This window comes from Dama dama, chromosome 4 (assembly GCF_033118175.1).
Source record: "Dama dama isolate Ldn47 chromosome 4, ASM3311817v1, whole genome shotgun sequence".
Taxonomy (NCBI): Eukaryota; Metazoa; Chordata; class Mammalia; order Artiodactyla; family Cervidae; genus Dama; species Dama dama.
This window is the reverse complement of record NC_083684.1, coordinates 53,561,763-53,582,936: the sequence shown is the minus strand read 5'-3', so window position 1 is coordinate 53,582,936 and position 21,174 is coordinate 53,561,763. Positions and strand designations below refer to the sequence as shown.

The following is a 21,174-nucleotide window of genomic DNA, read 5'->3' as shown; positions in this document are numbered from 1 at the left end:
GTGTGTGCACACACACACAAATTCCAGAACAATGAGAGACTAAATGTGAAAAGTAGAACTATAAAACTATAAAGGAAGTAGGTGATAAATCTGACTACAGTAAAAGTAAAAGCTTCATCAAAAGACACAATTTAAAGAAAGTGAAAAGACAGGCCACGAAAGAAGAGAAGGTAAGGAGGACCAGCTTAGAAACACAGGTTCTCGTCCAGACTCTTTAATTAAGACTTAACTCACAGAAGTTCAAAATGAAAATGCAGACAGCCTGGAGGAGAAAGAGGCAAGTGGCTGGAATGGGCCCTTCACAGAGGGGCGCTCCAGATGCGCACTCAGATGTTCACAGAGCACAGCAAAGGCTGCCCTGGCCCCGGGAGGAGACACCACCACGTCAGCTCGGCACCAGTGGGCAGGATGGGCCCAGCACTCACCACTGGCGCCGCCCTCACCTCCCTCACCTCCCTCATCTCTGAAATGGGTCGAATCCTTCCAGGAAGGACTGAGGAGAAGCAGCGTGGGAGTTCTGTACAGGCCCTGGGCCTGGCACGTGCGAGCCCTCAATCAGTTCTCCCTATTAATCAGCCTCAGGAATAAGGACTCCCCAGGCTCAAGGTCATTTCAGGCCTTCTCCTGCCTCCGAGCTGCAGTTGGGATGTGTCAGGGGTGTGGCCAGAAGGCTGAGAGTCCAAGAGACAGGCTCCAACTGGGTAGCAACTGGGTTTGTTTATCAGCACAGTGTCCCTGGAGGCACAAAGAGCCATGCACTCCTGAGTATTTGTTGGAAAAAAGATAATAAACCAATCACATTCCTATTTCTCTGCCAGGCCCGAGGATAATGTTAGGAGCAGAACCTCAGAGATGCCCTGGGACACCCAGAGGAGCCTCGGTTCTAGAGAGGAAGAAACTGGGACACTGAGAGGCCCAAGCGGCTGTCAAGATTCAATTCCAGAGTAGACAGAACCAAACGCCAGTTTTCTTTCAGTTCCTCAAAGGTGCCTCGCGCTCTCCCGCCTAGGACGTCTGTCTGCACAGGCAGCTCCCTCAGCCTCGAACCCATGACCCTCCACCTCCCTGAGTTCATCCTCCAAGTGGCAATTCCTCCTCAGGAAAGCCTGCTCTGTAATCCTCACCTGGGGGGAACTACCCCCTGCCCAACATACACCCTGGCAACGACATACTCCACTTGTTACAACCTCTCATTCGTTCATTCAGCCCACCAGTGCTTAGGGAGCGACTAGTAAAAGTCAAGCCCTGAGGATACAGCAAGGGACACAGTAAGCCGCATGCCTGGCCCTGCCCCGTACCCCCACCGTGAAGCTAAGTCACGGGGGTGGGTGGGTGAGGAGGACACCACCCAACACGCGCAGTCACACTGGAACAGCAGGGACGGTGAGTGGACCAGGGAAACCAAGCAGGGGAGGAGGGGAGAGAGTGACAAGGCTCCCGCAGACCTGGGGGGCGCCGAACAGAGAGCCTGCGGCGGGACTCGGCCTGGATGTTCCAGCGACAGGGCAGCAGGAGACGCGTGAAGGCGAGCAGCGAAGCTGGGCCAGGATCTTGTGGGACCTCAAAGGCTGCTCCCCAAAAGAGATGAAGCCAGGGAAGGGGTTCCCCGCAGGACAGGGACGGGATCTGACCCGGGCTCCCTCTGGCTGCCCCCACGGTTGAGGCTGGAGTTGAGGGTGGTTGGAACTATGGGGTGACGACAAAGACTGGGAGGCCCCAGGTTCTAACCTGAAGGTAGACGAGCAGGCTTTCTGGACATCCTGGATGTGGAAGAAGAGGCCAAGAGGAGTCAGGATGACATCAGATTCCTAGCCCGACCAGGAGGGTGGATGGGGCGCCCGTGAACGAGGCAGGGCCGCTGGCAGAAGATGGGGCCTGGAGTCTGGTCTATTTTCCACGTCTCTCTTGGTCCATACAGAGTCCCCTGCCAGACCGAGCCCAGTGAGGGAGCCTGTTGTGTTCACTGTGGGTCTCAAGAATCCAGAGGCGAGCACAAGAGGTGGGATGGGTAAGAGCCAGCATGGACAGGAACCCCGGGGAGGAGAAAAGGACAAGAGGACTCATCTTGGCGATAAGAAGCTTCTGCAGGAGATGAGAATATAAAATGTTCCAAGGTCAATTACAGAGTCTGACAGGCCCCGTGTTGGGGAGGGAGGCTGTGCAGCGCGGGCGCGGTTACCCCCGCTTGGGACAGCTGCGTGGCGGGGTCTGCTAAAGGTGCCGAGACACAACCCCCCCCCGCCCTCAAGCACTGCACCCTGGACGTGACCCCTGGGGAAGTGTGGGCACAGGCACCCTGGCAGACATGTTAAAGAGCACGTGGACAGCGGGGCAGTGGGAGCAGAGCAGTAAGTTAGTTAGAGCACCGCACAGCCAACAGACCACCCACACCCGCGACCACAGACCACAGCCATGGGCCTCACAGACTCAGGATGAGGGAGACCAGATGAGGGCGTGCTGGAGGAGTCCGTTCACCTGAAGGGCCCGAGCAGGCAAGGGGGCAGGCTAGGACTCGGGAGGCACACCTGATGAGACCGCCAGACAAGCAGGGAGCCAGTGACCCCCAAAGTCAGGGAGATGGCCGCTACTGGGGTTGTGGTCAACAGGGGGGCCCTGGGGGAGGTGTTCTCAGCCTCCGCCCAGGTGTGGGGAAATGCTGCTCCCCCTGTAATTACCTGTTAGACTGACGTGCGCTGATGCACTTCTCTGTAAGTATGTTAAGCTTCACAATTATTAAAGGTGGAAAAAGAGGTGGCATTATTAAGGTACCTAAAACACATACACACAGCGACCTGGGGCCAGGCTTCTACTGAAGGCTGGAGGAGGGAGAAGGGGGCTGTGGAGGCGCTGGGCGCAGCAGGGGAGGGGTCCCTAGGGAGAAAGCAAGCACCAGAAAGAGAGCGCGCGCGCTGAGGGCTCGATGGGGGGGGGCCTCACCTGGGGACGGCGGGAGCCCGGCCCTCTCGCGGTCCTCCTTCCTCCCCATTCCCAGCGCTGTGAGGAGGGGCGGGGGGAGCGGAGGCGGCCCAGGCCGCTTCCCGTAGGGTGGGAGTGGCTGAAACCCGCTGGGGGAAGCCAGCCCGAAACTGCCACACAATGCCGCTTTATCAGGAGTTTCCAGGGCCGGGCTGGGGCTGGCGGAGGGGAGCAGGGGGCGGGGGAGGGAGGCTCTCTCCGTGGGGCCCCTGCCTAGCGCCCCCACCTGCCAAGGTGTGCCCTCCGAGCTCCGCCGCAGCCAGCCCTGAGTGGGGGCGGGGCAGACGGGCGGGCGGGACAGCCTTCTAATCCCCCAGCGGTTAGGAGCCCGGGCCAAACCCCAGCCCTGCTGACTCTGACACCAGGCTGGTCTCCTGGGATCTCAATTTCCCCCTTTTAAAAGGGAGAGAAGAACACAGGGTTTTCCTGATAACTCAGTTGGTAAAGAATCTGTCTGCAACCTGGGTCGCGAAGATCCACTGGAGAAGGGATAGGCTACCCACTCCAGTCTTCTTAGGCTTCTCTTGTGGCTCAGCTGGTAAAGAATCCGCCTGCAATGCAGGAGACCTGGTTTGGATCCCTGGCTTGGGAAGATCCCCTGAAGAAGGGAAAGGCTACCCACTCCAGTATTCTGGCCTGGAGAATTCCATAGACTGTATAGTCCATGGGGTCATAAAGAGTCAGACGTGATTGAGTGACTTTCACTCACTGCACTCAAGAACATGTACACCGAGGACTTCCCTGGTGACCCAGTGGTTAAGACTCCGAGTTTCCACTGCAGGGGGTGCAAGCTCGGCTCCAGGTCACCGAATTTAAGATCCCACATGCCACTCAGCACAGCCAAAACAAACAACAACCACAACCCCTGCCCCGCCCCCCCCGCCCCCCCCCCCCCCCCCCCCCGGCCAAATATCTAATCTTGGAGTTGCTAGGAGAAAGGGATAAGTTCATTTACTCAAAACACGTAGAATAGTACCTGCTAATACCAGCAACATAGAGAAATACTATGAGGACTAACACTAGCAGCTAAGTCTTTGAACATTGACTATGCATCCTGCCAGATGTGTAGGCATCTATACCTTCAGAACAAGCCCATAAAGGAGGTATCGTTATCATCCCCATTTTACAGATGAGGACACGGAGGCACAGAGAGGTGAAGTGACTTGTTGGGATCATACAGCCAAGAGAGGCGAACTTGGTTCCAGAGTCTGTGCCCTCAATCTCCACTACATCAGACAGGTTAAGCGCTCCAGGCTGGGGAGGGCAGGCCTGGGTTTGAGTCCCACATTTGCCTCTCATATGCTGTAGGTTGTCTAGCCTATGCCTCCATTTCTTCTTTTTCGGGAAAGCAAAATATCACACATAGACAGGAAAGGAAGTCCAAATGGCTTTCAATAAAGATGCTCCCCTTTGCTCATGTTAAAATCAGAACCACAGTAAGGACCATTTGGTACCTGTCTGACTGGCCGAGGTCAAAACATCTGCTGACACCCGTCTGCAGGGTGAGCATGGGAGGAGACAGACCCTGGCGCCTCTGGACACTGGGGGTGGGGGTGCGCACAGGCACGGGCTCTTGGCAGACCGGGACACGACCGCAGGGCTACCGGGCACACGTCTCAGACCCCGAGCACCTCCAGAGGTGTGCACAGCCCACACGCATGTGCAGGAAGACATCACACCATGGAACCTGCCCCAGCCGTACACAGTGCAAGGACGCCCCTGACCTCCTGACACAGGACTTAAGAGTGAAAAGTGCAAGGAGCAGGACAGAATACAAACGTGAAAAGTCAGCTCCATGTGAGCAAAACAAAAGTGGGAGAGAACACGTGCAGGAACAAATGTCCAAGAAAGAAGAGAAACCGGAACAAGACTGTCTCTGGGAAGGGGCCGACCACCGGGGTGGGGAAGAGACCTACGGCTGCACACCCTTCTGTACTGTGTGCGGTTTCTCAACTGTGAACAGATTATACATGCTGCTGGGGCAAAAATGGGCCTTCTTAAAATTGAAATGCAGGAAAAGAGAAATGAGGTTAATAACACCCCTTCCTCAGGGCTCCGGGCTGAGCTGCTGCGAGATGCTTATAAAGGACACATCTAGCTCTTAGCACTTGGGAGCTGGGGGCTCATGCAGTGTCCTGAGGGGCTGGGAGCAGGTGAAGAGGAGGCTGCAGCCCAGAAAGGGGCACATCCGACGAGCTTACTGTGAGCCAGGCAACATGCAGGCACACTGATATCAATCTCCTCCAACCCTCCCAATAGCTCATTGAACAGCTGAGGAGGGCTTCCCCAGTGGCTCAGCTGTAAAGAACCCGCTTGCAATGCAGGAGATGCAAGAGATGTGGGTTCATCCCTGGGTCAGGAAGATTCTCCTGGAGAAGGAAATGGCAACCCACTCCAGTATTCTTGCCTGGAGAATCCCTACAGTCCATGCAACCTCAAAGAGTCAGACATGACTGAAGCAACAGCATGAGCACCATGTGAGGGAGGAGACGCCCAGGGCAGCCCTGCCTTTTCCCCAGGGGTCCCCGCTAGGGGGTGGGGCTGTGAGATGCCTGGAATGTGTGGCCCTGGCAGGGAAGCTGCCACTGCTCCGAGGATGCAGCACCCGGCACCAGCAGAGCACCTGGCACCCTGGGGAAGGGCAGGCTGGGACCAGAGGGCCCTGTGACACCAGCAGTGGTGAGTGGTGGCTTCTGATACATCTGCCGTAGCTGGCTCCCCCGGGACCTGGGAAAGCTCCCCTTCTGACCCTCCTTGCCTCCCCCTCAACCTTCCTGTGGGCCAGGGCAGCTGTGAGACAATAAGCCCCAGCCCCGGATGGGTGGCTGGGCTGGGAAAGGTCCCATTTCCCTGGCCATGACTTGGAAGGAGACCGCTTCCTGCTGGCAGCATCTGTGGCCGCCTGGCTGGGGTGATGGGAGAAACAGCTGCTGGGGACACCCCGACCGGTGTCTGGCCAGGAAGTCTGGCTCACTGGGAGCCAGCAGGACAAGGAGGGGTGACGCAGTGGACCAGAAGGGGAAGGAGCTGTGGGAGGTCCTGAGGGAGGCTCGGACCCAGGGCTCAGAAACTACCCAGGCTGCCCCCTGAAGAGTTTCTGTCCAAACAGGAACCTGGGTTAAGAACAGGAAGTAGCCTGCCCTTATCAAGACCACTTCCAGATCACTGCAGGGCCATTGTGAAAACAAGCAGTGACTCTGGAGCTCGGAGGCCTGGAGTTCAAGGCCTGCCTCTGCCACCTGCCTGCTTGTGTCCCCAGCCAGGTCACACACCTCTCTGGGGCTCAATTCTCTCATCTGTAAATGGGGTTTACATTTACAGCCCCTATGGGGCTTCCCACGTGGCACAGTGGTAAAGAACCTGCCTGCCAACGCAAGAGATGAAGAGACATGGGTTTGATCACTGGGTTGGGAAGATCCCCTGGAGGAGGAAATGGCAACCCACTCCCATTCTTGCCTGGGGAATTCCACGGAAAGAGGAACCTGGCCGGTTACAGTCCACGGGACTGCACGGACATGACTGAGCAAATACACCCACACACAGCGGTACCTACCTGTAGGTTGTTGTGAAGATCAAATGGGTTCATACGGGTAAAGGACTCGAAACCTTGGCCAGCACTCAGGACCCTTCTCCATCTCCACCAGCCTCTTGCTACCCACCCTCCCCGGCATGGACTATCCCTCTCCCCCGCCCGCCCTCACTGATCTGTTCCCCACATGGCAGCCTGAGCGATCTTTATAAAAGGGAACGCAGATGTTGCTTAAAGCCCTGTGATGACTCCCATCACACACAGAAAGAAATCCACACTCCTTGTCTCAGCCCGTCGACCCCTGCTGTATCCCATCTGCCAGACCTCCCCATGTCCTTGGCCTCGCTGCTGACTCTGCCCACTGGCCCCTCTGGTGGGACCCGAACATCCCATCTTTGGACCGCGGGCCCTTCGCACTGTCCGTACCCCTACCTGCTCTGTTCTTCCCAGCTCTTCCTGGGCCTGGCTTCCTCTCATCAGTCAGACGTCTCCCTTCTCCAGAAAGCCCTTGCTGGCTCCTAGGTGGAGTGAGGAGCCGCCTCCGGGTTCCCTCAGCCCCTACCTCGTCCCAGCCCTGACCATTCTGCTTGAGCATCCCTACCCAGCCTGACCTCTCTGGGACGCTACCGTCTGGAGCCAGGTCTGTCCCCTTCACGATCCTGTGACCCCTGAGGGCAGGGCTTAGACACGGGGACCGATGAGCAGTGTAACCAGGTTTTGCTCATCCCCTTCTGAGTGGCACTTCCTTTCCCTTTGCCTCCTTCCTGAGGAGGTTTAAGTCAGTATGTTTCCCTTTCCAAAGGCCAGCCTGGGAGATGATACCCTAGGAGAGGTGGGTCAAAGTTATAGCCACTGTCCTGGATGCCCTGGAGGGCACAGGTCAAAGCCTTCCCCGGCCTGCCTTCTCCTCTGGGTGTGGGGGTTCAACAGGTGTCAGACCCCAGCTAAGCTCATCACATGAACTGCACCCCTGTTTGCAACCAGACTGGGGAAGGGGTGCAGGTGGCGTAAAACCCACCACCTCACGGCTGAGTAAGCTGTTTCAGCCAGGACTGCAAGCTTGCCCGAAGCAGCACGGAGCTGAGGGAACCATCAGGCACTGCTGGGAAGCACGCTGGTACAAATGCTGAACAGAGTAATTTGGAAGGTCCAGCATTTCCACTGTGAGGCATATGCCCAAGAGAGACTCTGGCTGCAGTACACAAGGAAACACGCTCTAGAATGTTCATGGCAGCACTGTTTGTTCCTGAACAGCCACCAAAACGTGAATGGGTAACTCTGGTGCGGCACCATCACAAAAAGAAACACACAAAGGGGAAATGAACAACCTGCTCTAGATCCACACTCGTCCACACGGAGAAACAGCCACACTGACGCAGAGACGCAGCAGCAGGCTGTTTCCCGTGGTGCCATTTATAACGACCTGTGAAACAGTGGACAACCCCGGCCGGCCATTACAACCACGTGCTGAGGCTAGCCCCACCCCAGACCAAGGGCACCCAGGCCAGAGTCTGGGAGGGGGCAGGGGGCTGGGGCAGCAGCATTCTGGAAAGCTCTCCAAGTGACTGCAGCGTGGAGCCAGGGTTGAGAGCTATTACTCTGTCGTTTGCAAATCCCTCTGAGGGTAGTAACAGTAGGAAAACCTGCGATGGAAGGCTGGACGCCAAATCCAGCCCCGTGGCTACCATCGGGAAGGCGGGGCAGAGAACAGGGGCGTTGTAACTGTATCCACGGTCCCAGGCTGGACACTGGAAGCGTGGGTGTTTTGCTATATTGAAGCTCTACTTTTCCCACTAGTCTAAAATGTATCATAGGAACAACTGGCAAACAAGACATCACTTGCCCAAGGTCCCATGGCTGGTACATGACGGGGAGGGAGCCCAAATGTGGGTGTCCAGCGCCAAAGCCCCCCTTTATCTGTGCGGAGCCCTGAGATGACGCGAGAAATGCCACTGCAAGGACTGGTAGGGCTCCCTGGCCACGTGCCCACCCGGTGACCCTGCCAGAGCAAGCCAGGAGGCAGGTGGAGAGGGCCTGACCACCACCTCTGAGGCCCTCCCCAGGCAGCAGTAGCAGCAATAGCCTGAAGACTAGTGCTGACACAACACCTACCATGTGCCAGGCCTTGGGCCAGGCTCTTTACGTGCCACATCCTCACAGCAGGTCTGAGGTCGCCACTATCATTATGCCCATTTTGCACAGGGGGAAATTGAGGCCCAGAAAAGTTAAGCGACTTGCCCATGATCACACAGCCTGTGAGTGATGCAGCTGGGTGTGAGCCAGGCAGCCTTGTCCCAGCATCCCCTCTCTGAACTGCTCCCCAGGACTGCCTGGGAGCTCCACACACACGGGGCGGCCACTCACCCACCTCTGCTTCACTGCCAGCCCTGCTTCACTGCCAGCCCCGCTCCGAGCCGGGAACCCTCGGGGTCTCACTCAGGCGCCATGCTGCCTACAAGCCCCCAATTCTGCACCCCTGACCTCCACTCACGCCTCTCTTTCTGCTTGGCACAGCCTTTCCCATTCTTCCTACCCATCCTTCAGAGCTTGCCCAGGGGACTTTCCGAGTCTCCGGCCCAGGCTGGGGCCCAGAGTTGGGGCATCTTCCTCATCCCCGAGCATGTTTTCGCAGGCCACATTACCCTGGGCGAGATGTAGCCATGTCTCACTGGCTAAGGGTCTGGTCCCAGTCCACTTCCACCAAGGGACACTGAGGGCCCCTGGGAGCCAGGGGATCCCCGCTGTCCCATCCACTGCTGCAGACCCAGCACCATGCCTAACATTCAATCACCACCAACCCTGGGGGAATTCAGGGAAAGAACATAGGAAAATTCCTGCCTGTGAGGGGCCCACCTTCTAGCAGGAGGCAGATCAACTGCGCTCTGATAAATAAGTTAAGGACAGAGTGAAGGGCTGGCAGAGAACAACAGTGAGATAAAGAGTGTCTGGGGGCAGGGTGGTCCCGGTCAAGCTGTGAGCGTCTGGTGAGTGAGAGGGTACAGAGCAGAGAAGGGATTCCAGGCAGAGGGAACAGGAAGGTCAAAGACCTGGAGACAGGCATTAGCCTACAGAGCTGAAGAACAGCGAACAGGCTAGTGTGGTTGGACCTCCCGGAGGGATGGGGAGAGCAGCAGAAAAAGAGGTGGGAGCGACTGAGGACCATGATGAGAGGTTGCGGTTTTAAGTACAGAGAACACCCAACTTTGTACAGAGTACCACCCAAGGACACCCTCCCTAGCCAGAAGCCTGCCAGACTCACTTGGGCTCTGGGCCACCCATAAACACCGCTTCCCATAGGCCCAGGGGAACCTCTCCTCCCAGATCACACCCTTCCACGGAGGCCAAAGAGACAATCTATTCCTGCCCAAGGAGTGGCCGAGCCTTGCCCAGCTCCCTGCTTCCAGGAACAGACCGCCGGCAGTTTACAGTGTGGCGACCGGAGGCCGGAGCTCTGGAATTATTCAGATCCAGCAGGGAATCTTCCTTCATTACTTAGCAGAAGCTCTCTGTGCCTCATTCTCCTGGCTGTAAAGTGGGTCTATCTACATTGTGCTATAGTAAGACTAGGCCCACAGGGTGCTGAGTACAGCCTCAGCACTCATTAAGTATTAACCAACATAATGAGTATTTCAGAATCAGTAGAACATAGAACTCTGAGCCCAGCACTCCAGAGTTCAAATCTCAGCTGCAAAACTAACTCATTAGGCGGCCCTGGGCAAAACACTAAGCCTCTTAATAATGGCACCAAGCCCAAAGGGTTGTGGTCAGGATTAAATACATGGAAAGCATTCAGAACAGGGCCTGACACACAGTAAGTGCTTTATGGGTGTTTGCTATTCTTTTCATTATCTGAGTGGGGGGGGGGGTCCTTCTCCCCCATCAGAAAGCACCTTGACCTCTTTCTTGAGTGTCCTATTCCTCCCCTCCAGCAATATGCCCCATTTGGGTTTTAACTTTTGACCCTTGGGACCATCATCTGTGATCTTTCTCCAATTTGATCACGTTCCACCGCTGATCCCATAAAGATGCCCCCCAAGCCAAATCTCATTCATTTGCTTCACTGGCTGCTGCCTTAAATCTCCAATCCGCGGCCCCCATGGCTGTGACCTCTGACCCTCGTGGGCACATCCTCCTATCAAATTATTAATTTTGACCCCCTCCTTTTTGACATTCACCCCGTGCCCCTCCAACGAGCTCCCGCTTCAAACTTTGAATTTTGCGCCCCCCTCGCCACGCCCCCTTCGTTAGTTTGACCTCTGACCTCCTCTATAACTCCCTCCCGCTCAGCTTTGACCCGCGACCCCCTGGACGCGACCCTTCCCTCCACGAGTGAACTTTGACCCCAGCGGCCCCGCCCCCTACTCGCGTAAACGCTCTCCCACCGCACTGCCCAGCGCACACCAACCCCCTGGCCAGACAGCTTATCCTACCGGCTCGGCACCGCAGTCGCTCGCGGCCTGGCCGCTCGGCCCGGAACTCGGCGCCCTCCCGCTGCCCTCAGCTCTCTGGCGCCGCCGCCGCCACGGCCACTGCCGCCGCCATGTTGAATCCCCAACGAACATCCGGGGCTTTCCCCCCTCGCCGCCCACCAGTCCCCATAGCAACGGGGCTGACCCGGCAGGGGGCAGGGCCGGCTCAGGGGCGGAGCTGGACGCCTGGCAGCGCCCGCTCCAGCCTCTGATTGGTGCATGTTGTCCAATCGGAGACCTTCGGGCGGAAAATGCCAAGCCGGGATTGGAAAATTTGGAAAGGGTGCGGGTAGGCTGGCTCCAAGCCCACTTGGATTCTTAAAGGGGAAAATGACTATTCTCTTGTAACTGCATCCCACCTTCCACCCAAAGGAATTAGGGAGTGGAAGCCAGTAGTGGGTAATGATGGCCAGAAACGGCTCTGAAGCATGTACTATGTGTCAGACACCCCGCCAAGTGAAATTTCTAGCTGAATGCTCAGTACAACCGTATTATATATTAACGCCCATTTTACAGATAAATTGAGGTTTAGAGGGGGCAAACTAGCTGCTTGGGGATCACAGAAAGTAAATAATGAGTTTTGAACGACATCTGTCGGTCTGAGCCCGAGAACTTTACCCTGAACCAAGACACTGTTCGATCTAAATCCTTTTGGTAAGTTTTTTGTTTGTTTTTAGCAGGCATTTGTTTAAAAACAAAACAAAACAAAACCCATAAACTAAACTCGGACATCTTTTTCTGTGATTTCACTCACTGGGTTCTAGCCAATGAGTTTGTGTGTGTGTTAGTCTCTCAGTTGTGTCCGACTCTGCGGCTCCATAGAATGTAGCCTGCGAGGCTTCTCTGTCCATGGAATTCTCCAACAAGAATAATAGAGTGGGTTGCCAGTCCCTTCTCCAGGGGATCTTCCCAACCCAGCGATCGAACCCGGGTCTCGAACACTGCAGGCAGTTTCTTTGTCGTCTGAGCCACCAGGGAAGCCCAGTCAGTGGGTTTGCCCTTCCCCCTCCCCGCAAAAAACTCAGGTGCTCTCCCACTTCAAGGTCATTACATTGATTATTCCTTTTTTCTGGAATAGACTTCCCCCAGGTACCCTCATTTCAAAATGGGGAAAATCAGTATGATAATGCATGCAAGGTGCTTGCTGGTACCTGGAATTTAGTAAGCACTCAATGCATATGGGGCTTCCCAGGTGGCACCAATGGTAAAGAACCTTCCTGCCAGCGCAGAAGACATGAGAGACATGGTTTCAATCCCTGGGTTGGGAAGATCCCCTATTCATTTGGGATCGCCTGGTGTCTGAGACAGTAAAGAATCTGCCTGCAATGAGGGAGACCTGGGTTCGATTCCTGGGTCAGGAAGATCCCCTGGAGGAGGAAATGGCAACCCACTCCAATATTCTTTCCTGGAGAATTCCATGGACTGAGAAGCCTGGCAGGCTACAGTTCATGGGATAGCAAAGAGTTGGACAGGACTGAGCAACTAACACATTAACACTTAACAGAGGTACCCTCATGGCTTCTTCCTCCCTTCTCTCCTTCAAGGTTTACTCAAATGTCACCTTATCAGGGGAACTGTTCCAGCCCACCCTGACTAATGCAAGAAACACTCCTCTCTCATGCTACTAAACTCCTTACCTTGTCTGCTTTTATTTTCTGTTGCTCAGATCACCTTCTATCATACTATCTAATACACAGAATTAGCAATCATAGTTATTGTTTTTTGGTCATCTGCCTTGCTGGCATGTCTCTCCATGAGAGCGTGGAGTTTTGTTTTGTTCACTGTGCATGCCCATTTGTTGAATGGATGGTTGGATGAGTTGTAGATCCACCTCTGCAGAAGTACTCTTAAATGTTTAGTGCATATCCCTTGCCCCAGCACAGTGTCTTACAGAGTAGGCATTTAATTAATATTTGCAAAAGCAGTGAATGAATGATGCATAATTTCTTTTTTTTCTCTGTACTTTCAGTGTGCCTGCTCAGTCGCGTCCAACTCTTTGCGACCCTACGGACTGTAGCCTGCCAGGCTCCTTTGTCCGTGGGATTCTCTAGGCAAGAATACTGGAGTGAGTGGGTTGCCATTTCCTTCTCCAGGGGATCTTCCAGACTCAGGGATCAAACCCTTGTCTCCTGCATCTCCCACATTGGCAGGTGGATTCTTTACCACTGAACCACCTGGGAAGCCCTGTACATTCACCTACCTTTTAAAACAGAATCAGTTTAAAAAAAAAAAAAAAAGATAAAATAAAAAATAAAACAGAATCAGAAACACATTTATAAATAATTTTGTATCTTTTTAAAACAAGACTATAAATACCACTAGAATCTTTCCATGTCATTAAATATTCTTCAAGAACATTTTAATGTTCTTTGTTTTAATGGCTGCATAAGATGCCATTCTGTCAATGAACTCTAATTCGTTTGAACCATTCATTGAACATCTAAACTGTGATAAATATTTTGCTATTATAAATACCCCCCCACCCCAAATCCAAGCAGCTAAACGTTTGTGCACATCTCTAATTATTTCCTTTGAATAGATGAGCACAAATGCATCTGCTGGGTCAAAGGAAATGTACATCTTTAAGATATAATAATAGCAGCAGTTCCCATGCCTCAAACATTTCTGTGCACCATGCACGGTGCTAAGCTGTGTAATTTAAACAGCAGGGACTGTGATTATATCTGCTTTGCAGAGGAGGAAACTGAGGCTTAGAGAAGTAACTTCATTTGCTCAAAATCACACACCGGGCTCATCTCCAGCTTTAACTCCCAGGCAAGGCTCTCACTAACTGCCCTCTGCTGCCTCTGTATGGCCTGGGACACACATTGCAAGCTGTGCTGTAGTTCAGTTCAGTCGCTCAGCGTGTCCAATTCTTTGTGACCCCATGGACTATAGCATGCCAGGCTTCACTGTCCTTCACCATCTCCCAGAGTTTGCTCAGCTTCATGTCCATTGAGTCGGTAATGCCATCCAACCATCTCACCCTCTGTCATTTCCTTTTCCTCCTGCCTTCAATCTTTCCCAGCATCAGGGTCTTTTTCAATGAGCTGTCTCTTCACATCAGGTGGCCAAAGTATTGGAGCTTCAGCTTCAACATCAGTCCTTCCAATGAATATTCAGGATTGATTTCCTTTAGGATTGACTGGTTTGATCTCCTTGCTATCCAAGGGATTCTCAAGAGTCATCTCCAACACACAATTGGAAAGCATCAATTCTTTGTCCTCTTGATGAAAGTGAAAGAGGAGAGTGAAAAAGTTCACTTAAAACTCAATATTCAAAAAACTAAGATCATGGCATCTGGTCCCATCACTTCATGGCAAATAGATAAGGAAACAATGGAAACAGTGAGATACTATTTTGGGGGGCCCCAGAATCACTGCAGATGGTGATTGCAGCCATGAAATTAAAAAACACTTGCTCCTTGGGAGAAAAGATATGACCAACCCAGACAGCATGTTCAAAAAAGCAGAGACATTACTTTGCCAAAAAAATTCTGTGTAATCAAAGCTATGGTTTTTCCAGTAGTCATGTATGGATGTGAGTTAGACTATAAAGAAAGCTGAGCACCGAAGAACTGATGCTTCTGAACTGTAGTGTTGGAGAAGACTCTTGAGAGTCCCTTGGACTGCAAGGAGATCCAACCAGTCAATCCTAAAGGAAATCAGTCCTGAATATTCGTTGGAAGGACTGATGCTGAAGCTGAAACTCCAATACTTTGGTCAACTGACTCATTGAAAAAGACCCTGATGCTGGGAAAGATTGAAGGCAGGAGAAGAAGGAAATGACAGAGGGTGAGATGGTTGGATGGCATCACTGACTCAATGGACATGAGTTTGAGCAACCTCCGGGAGTTGGTGATGGACAGGGAGGCCTGGCATGCTGCAGTCCATGGGGTTGCAGAGAGTCAGACATGACTGAGTGACTGAACTGAATTCTTTGGCGCTCAGCCTTCTTTATGGTCCAACTCTCACATCTGTACATAACTACTGGAAAAATTATAGCTTTGACTATGTGAATCTTTGTCGGCAAAGTGGTGTTTCTACTTTTTAATACACTGTCTAGCTTTGTCATAGCTTTTCTTCCAAGGAGCAAGCGTCTTTTAATTTATGGCTGCTGTCACCATCCACAGTGATTTTGGAGCACAAGAAAATAAAGTCTGTCACTGTTTCCATTGTTTTCTCATCTATTTTTCATGAAATGATGGGACTGGATGCCATGATCTTAATTTTTTTGAATGTTGAGTTTTCCATCCAATTAACATTTCCACCAGCACTCAGAGGGAATAACCTCTTTAAATATCCTCACCAGCATTAAACATTCCTGTTCTTCTGCTCTTTTGAAATCTTTATGCCTTACTGGGTCTCCATGCTTAATACCAAGTATTGGAAATTCCCTGGCGGTTCAATGGTTAGGACTCTGTGCTTCTAGTGCATGGGGCCCAAGTTCGATCTAATCCCTGGTTGAGGAACTAAGATCCTACAAGCAAAAAAAAAAAAAAAACACCAAGTCTAGTAGCTGAGATGATGGCACTTTATTTAGGTCACAGTGATGGGAGGATGGCCAGGTGCAACCTTTGTCTTTTAAAAAAATATTATTTTATAATGGACTATAGTTGGTTTGGGCTTCCCTGATGGCTCAGATGGTAAAGAATCCACCTGCCATGGGGGAGACCTGGGTTCGATCCCTGGGTTGGGAAGATACCCTGGAGGAGGGCATTTCAGCCCACTCTAGTATTCTTGCCTGGAGAATCCCCATGGACAGAGGAGTCTGTCGGGCTAGAGTCCATGGGGTTGCAGAGAGCCGGACACAACTGAGCTACTAAGCGCAGAAGAGCTCAGCATTGGTTTACAATGTTGTATTAGTTTCAGGTATACGGCAAACTGATTCAGTTATACATATATCCAGCCTTTGCCTCTATGTTGTCCTGTCCACACTGAAGACTGTCAGGTTCTAGAACCCATATGTGGGGAATCCCTCTTACAACTTAGTTGGGGATCCCATTAGCAATCAGAGCCCTGGAACAAGCCCAGTGGCGGATCTACTCCAAGGGTTTCCCCAGGATGGGCAATCAGGTTCCCCTACTTCAGTGTCCTCAGAGGGGAAATCAGACCCCAGAGAGCTTCCAGTAGAGGACTCCTGGAGGGGTTAGTGAGGAGGTGACCCTTCAAGAGATCGAAACAGAGAAGAGTAAAGCGGATTTGGCCTCATGAAAGTGATAAATTTCAGTACATCAAAGGAAAAAAGATCAGTGACAATATATAGATGGCAAACAAAGCTTTCTGCCCTTTATATGTAAAGAGCATTTACAAATCAATAAGAAAGGTGAATATACAACAGAAAAGTAAGCAAAGAATGTGAACAAAAATTTGAAAATATAGACAATAAGGAAAAACGGAATTGGTGAACAAGAAATTAATAAAAATGGACATCAGACTCTTAAAAAGATCTTTTTTGTTCTCTCACAAAAATATTTATTTAATACTATAATCAATGCTGATGAGAATATAACAACCACTCTCATAGCCCACATGTAGGACTATGATCCTGGACAGGTTTTGACAATATTCATCCAGAGGCTTAACAAGTGGTAAAGAACCTGCCTGCCAATGCAGGAGACTCAGGTTCAGTCCCTGGGTCAGGAAGATCCCCTGGGGAAAGAAATGGCAGCCTACTCCAGTATTCTTGCTGGGAGAATCCCATGGACAGAGGAGCCTGGTGGGCTACAGTCCACGGGGTCACAAAAGAGTCAGACACGACTTAGTGACTACACAACGACAAACAGCAATTTTACTTCTAGGAATTATTAAAGGAAAATGTATACACAAAGGTGTATAGGTGAAGATATTCGTCTTTAGTGTTATTTTAGAAAGAATTTTGGGGGAATTCCCTGGCTATGGAGTCATTAGGACTCCGTGCTTTCACTGACAAGGGTGCAGGTTCAATCCCTGGTTGGGGAACTAAGATACTACAAGCCATGAGGTTAAAAGCCGTGCTGCTTCCCTGGTAGCTCAGCTGGTAAAGAATCCGCCCGCTATGCGGGAGACCCCGGCTCAATTTTTGGGTCAGGAAGATCCCCTGGAGAGGGATAGGCTACCCACTCCAGTCTTATTGGGCTTCCCTTGTGGCTCAGCTGGTAAAGAATCTGCCTTCAATGCGGGAGACCTGGGTTTGATCCCTGGGTTGGGAAGATCCCCTGGAGAAGGGAATGGCTATCCACTCCAGTATTCTGGCCTGGAAAATTCCATGGACTATATGGGGTCGCAAAGAGTCACACATGACTGAGCAACTTTCACTGAGGTTATAAAAGGAATTTTTTATCATCATTTTAACTATTTATTTTTATTTATGTATTTGACTGCACCTGCGTGTGGGATGCAGCATCTTCAACCCTTGTTTTGGCATGGGGACTCTATAGTTAGAGCCTGTGAACTCTCAGTTGTGGCATGGACAATCTAGTTCCTTGGCCAAGGATTGAACCTGGGTCCTCTGCATTGGGAACTTGGACTCTTAGCCATTAAACCACCAGGGAAGTCCCTCACTATTGTTTGTTAATTGTTGATGTATCATACTGTACTGAACAGTTCCCCTATTCTTGCACATTTAAGTTGCTTCTAGTTTTTTTCACTGCTTTCTATGCCAGATGCCCTGTAGACTCTTTATCATCTTCTCTAATCCTTACCACATATCTGTAGGATGGGATCCTTAGCCCCTCTTAACAGACTTAGAAAACTGAGACATGGAGGTAGGGTAGGAAGTGGGACAAAATTCCACCACTTGTAAGCAGCTTTGGTGGAATTTTAGACAGGATGTCTGACTTCAAAGCTGATGCTCTTAAAGACGGCTCAGATTCATTCAGTAAATATATTCGTTGCCATCTGCGTGCCAAGCATAATGATAACTGAAAACACTTATGGAGAATTATCTGTATAGCTGGCCCTGTGCTAAACCCTTCACATATACTACTTCACTTAATCCCCACAATAACCCTATGCACTATTGCTATTTTCTTTCTACAAGCATGCAAAGTGAAGCACAGAGAAGTTAAGTAACTTCTCCAAAGTCACACAGGCAGCCTTGTTGCAGGGTCTAGGGTCCTAACCATTTTTCTTCTTTTTCAGAGAACAAATGCTTTAGAGATAGATAATAAACCCATGAACAATTAAATAATAAACATAAAATAAGATGCTGAGTAGAACACAAAATATGTCACAGGTTGCATCCAGACAGCCGTAAAAGATTGTGAAAGACACAGGTTCCTGTGATCCCACTCCTAGGTGTTTATCAAGAGAAATGAAAACATGTATTCACACAATGACTTGCGCAGGAATGTTCAGAGCAGTTTTCATCATCACCCCGAACTGGGAACAATCCCAAACATCCATCAACTGGTAAACAGATAAATATGCTGCAGTACCTTCATTCCATAGAACATAGATGTACTGTGTGGTTCAGCAATGAAAAGAAAGGAATTCGTGATAAGGAGGACAGCTTGGACGAACTACAAATGTGTTAGTCTGGGTGAAAACAGCCAGCCTCAAAAGATACCACAGTCCTCTCTCTGGATCTGTGGGGGATTGATTCCAGGAACCCTGGAAATCCCCAAATCTGTGGATGTTCAAGTCCCTCTTATAAAACAGTGTACTATTCGCATTATAATCTATATATATTTTCCTGTATGTATACCTTATTTTTAAAATTCTATTTAGAACTCTTTATGACCCCATGGACTGAGGCCCACCAGGCTGCTCTGTCCATGGGATTTCCCAGGCAAGAATACTAGAGTGGCTTGCCATTTCCTCCTCCAGGGCATCTTCCTGACCCAGGGATCGAAACTGTGTCTCCGGCATTGCTGGGGGATTCTTTACCACTGAGCCATCTGGGAAACTATATTTAGGCTGTGCTGTGTCTTAGTTGTGGCCTGTGGGATCCAGTCCCCCAACCAGGGTTTAAACCTGGACCTCCTGCATGGGGAGAGTGGAGTCTTAGCCACGGGACCACTAGGGTAGTCCTCTGGTATGTATACTTTAAATCATTCCTGGATTACTTGTAGTACCTAATACAATGTAAATACTATGTAAATAGTTGTAAATGCTATGGAAATAGCTGCCAGGATCCAGCAAATTCAAGGTTTGCTTTTTGGAACTTTCTGGACATTTTTTCTGGATATTTTCCACCCATGGTTGGTTGAATTGAAGGATGCAGGACTGTAGCCAACTGTGTACAATCCCACTCAGAGCATTCCAGGCAAAGCAAATCTCATCTACAGTGACAAAGAACAGATGAGTTGTTGCCTGAAGCTGAGAGAGAGAGGGAAGCATTAACTGCAGTTATGGGGGATGCTTTGGGGTGCAGAAATGTTCTGATTCTTGATTTTGTTGGTAGTTTCATTGGGAATACACATCTGTCAAAACTCATCGTGATGGGAGGAGACCTATGGCTGATTCATGTTGATGTTTGGCAGAAACTAACACAATATTGTAGAACAATTATCCTCCCATTAAAAATAAATAAATTTAATTATTATAAAACTCGTGGCTGTTTCTCAAACACACAGGTTCAGTCCTGCCTCAGGGCCTTTGCACCTGCTGGTCCCTCTGCCTGGATCACTCTTTCAGGTCTTTACTGTGACTGACTCCCTGTCCTTTGGCTCAAACATCTCCTCTCCAGAGAAGCCTTCCCTGGACACCACATCTAAAGCACACATTCCATTCCCACACTTTAATTTCAGTGTATTTTCTTCACAGTGCTGAGCATCATCTGGAACTATCCTGTCATGGCATTTTGATTTTCATGATTTCTTCTCTACACCCCTCTCCCCAGTAGAAGTCAGGCTTCACAAGGGCCACCACTGTGTCTCTAGCACGTGATCATAGTAGGCGCATAGTTGTTTTTTGGTTTTGTTCTTGTTTTTGTTTTTTTGGCTATGCCATGTGGCATGTGGAACTTCCCTGCCCAGGGACTGAACTCCCACCCTCTGCATTGGAAGTGTGGAGTCCTTACTATTGGACCACCAGAGAAGTCTCACATGGTTCTTGCCATCCACAGAAACCATGTCTGGCTGATTTAAGCAATGCAGGACTTTATTAATTAAAACATTTGTCAATGACTGAATCTAGAGACCTGCAGCTTCCTCCTTCGAATCTCTCCATAGTGCCCCACCCCCCACAACCAGACAACCCAGAAGCTTCCCAGGCCCTGCTGCTCTTTTTGGGAGCACTCACAGCCCCCTTCCCATTCAACCTCCCTACACCTCCCTCTCTGCCCCCACCTGCCAGGCAGGCATCTGTATAGCTTGAGCCTTGCTCAAGCTTTGCCTCCTTGAAGCCTCAGGGTCTCTGGCCTGCAATCTGTCACTTCCTGTGTGGGTCACATGTCACAGGTGTTGCAATGAGCCATACATGCCTTGTCTCCTACACACCCAGCCGTGGCAGCCCCTAGGGCTGAGCAACTTTATCTGATTCACCGAAATCACTATCATTCCTGTCATTCACCTGCTCGCTCAGCATCAGGTGCCATGATAGAATTTTGCCTGTATTTTTCCTGCCTGCTTTCCTTCCTTCAACCAATGTTTGTCGAGCAACTACTGTGAATCAGGTGCTGGGGCTACAGGGGTGAACAGAACCAGCAGAAAACCCTGCACCCTGGAAGCTCACATTCTGAAGGAAGAGGTAAAGTATAAATGATTAGGGTCTTACTTGGTGATCTGGCTAGGACTGCTCTCCCAATGCAGGAGGCCTGGGTTTGATTCCTGGTCAGGGAACTAGATACACATACCACAACTAAGACCCAGAACAGAAAAATAGATAAACAGATATTAAAAAAAAAGAAGAAATGATTAAACATCTGTCCATAGAGTAGGTCACGATGTCCGAGTGCTCTGAAGGAAAATAAAATGGAGAGTTCTCTGGTGGCCTAGTGGTTAGGACTCCAGGATTTCACTGCTGTGGCCTGGGTTCAGTTCCTAGTCAGGGAACTGAGATCTCGCAAGTTGCATGGTGTGGCCAAAAAAGAAAGAAAAGAAAGCAGGGAAAAGGGATGGGAGGAGGGGGCTGAGGATGCTGGTTTTGACAAGATGGTCCAAGAGGAACCGAAAGGGTGAGATTAGAGAAGAGACCTGAAGGAGGGCAGGGATGGAGCCATGCAGATCCCTGGGGGCAGCCTCCCAGGGAGAATAAGCAGTGCAAATGTGAGAGGGTA

General features: G+C 50.9%; 1 protein-coding gene across 3 annotated transcripts in view; it reads right to left on the bottom strand.

Moving 5' to 3' along the window:
• The window catches only part of PAK4 (p21 (RAC1) activated kinase 4), a 47,710-nt gene extending 36,621 nt beyond the window's left edge, over positions 1–11,089 (bottom strand). For 2 of the 3 annotated variants that reach the window (XM_061139258.1, XM_061139262.1), the window contains exon 1: positions 10,936–11,089. The gene's annotated coding sequence lies outside the window, so the exon portion shown is untranslated. The remainder of the gene's footprint in view (positions 1–10,935) is intronic. The other variant, XM_061139261.1, reaches the window with a different exon arrangement.
• Between the last annotated feature and the right edge of the window lie 10,085 nt (positions 11,090–21,174).